The sequence below is a fragment of the Chrysochloris asiatica genome, unplaced genomic scaffold (genome assembly GCF_000296735.1).
Source record: "Chrysochloris asiatica unplaced genomic scaffold, ChrAsi1.0 scaffold00163, whole genome shotgun sequence".
Taxonomy (NCBI): domain Eukaryota; kingdom Metazoa; phylum Chordata; class Mammalia; order Afrosoricida; family Chrysochloridae; genus Chrysochloris; species Chrysochloris asiatica.
In genome coordinates, this window is record NW_006408681.1 from 1064958 (window position 1) to 1066562 (window position 1605).

Here is a 1605-nt window from a genome sequence, read left to right on the forward strand (position 1 = left end):
CACTGCTCGATCCTGTGCCAACCTCACAATCATTGCTACTTTTGAGCCCATTGAAGGGGCCACTGTGCCATAGATATAGTTTATGTAGTCAATTCCCATAGATGTAGTCAATTTGATTCCCATGTATTCCATCTGGTGAGGTTCATGTATATCATTGCCTTTTATGTTGTTTAACAAAAGAATTTGCCAAGAATAAGTCCTTGGTCTTGCAAAATTCTACTATGTGATCTCCTGCATCGTTTCTGTTAGTAAGTCCATATTTTCAACTATTGATCCTTCCTCTTTGTTTCCAACCTTTGCATTCTAATCACCATTTATTATCACTGCATCTTGATTATTTGTTGGATCAATTTCAGTCTGAAGAAGTTGGTAGCATTTTCCATGTCATTATTACTGACTTTAGTGATTGGTGCATTAATGTGAGTAATAGTGGTTTTAGCTGGTTTTCCTTGTATGTGTATGGATATTATCCTATCACAGACAGCATTATATCTCAAGACAGATCTTCAAATATTCTTTTTAATGATGAGTTCCATGCTATTCCTCTTGAATTTGTCACTCCTGGCATATTAAACCATGATTGTCAGATTTTAAATGGCCAATACCAGTCCATTTCTGCTCACTAATACCTAGAATATTGATCTTTTTGCATTTCATTTCATTTTTGATGACTTCCAAATTTTCTAAATTCAGAGTCCATACCTTCTATGCTCAGATTAGTAATGGATTTTTGCAGCTGTTTCTTTTCATTTTTGAATTGTATCCTATCAGCAAGTGAAGGTCTTGAAAGATTTGCTCCATTCACTTCACTATGGTCAACTGTACTTTGATGAGGTAGCTCTTTCCCAGTTGTAGTTTGAGTGCCTTCTAACATCAGGGGTTTATCTTCTGGCAGTATGTCTGAAAATGTTCTGCTGCTATTCACAGTGTTTTTGTTTTCTGGTACTATATCTGACAACACTGCTATTCATAAGGTTTTCCATGACCAACCATTCAGAAGTAGTCTATGTCTCCTTCTTCCTAGTCTGTCTTAGTCTGAAAATTCTGCTGAAACCTGTCCACCATGGATTTCATGATGATATTTAAAATATTGGTGGCATAGCTTCCAGCATCAAAGTAGTATGCAAGCTACAATAGTATGACATACTGACAGATGAGTGGTGGCAGTTCACCACAGGTGGATGTATTTACTGCTGTATTCTCAATTTTGTTCCATTGATTTATATGTATTTTACTATACCAGTACCAACCTGTTTTTACTACTGTGGCTGTGTAGTGCATTTTGAGATCAGGAAGTGCGAGGCCTCATACTTTGTTTTAGTTGTTTAGTAATGTTTTCCTCATTTGGAGCCTTTCTCCTTTTTGTATAAAGTTGGTGTTTAGTTTTTCTATCTCTTTAAAGAATAATGCTGGAATCTGGATTGTAATTCTAATATATCTACAGATTGCTTTGGGTAGTATTGACATTTCCACAATGTTAAGTCCTCCTATCCATAAGCATGGTCTATTCCTTGTTTGTAGGTCTTTTGGGTTTCTTATAGTAGTATTTTGTAGTTTCATTTTTCTAGATCTTTTGTTTTTCTGGTTAGATTTGTTCCTAAGTAT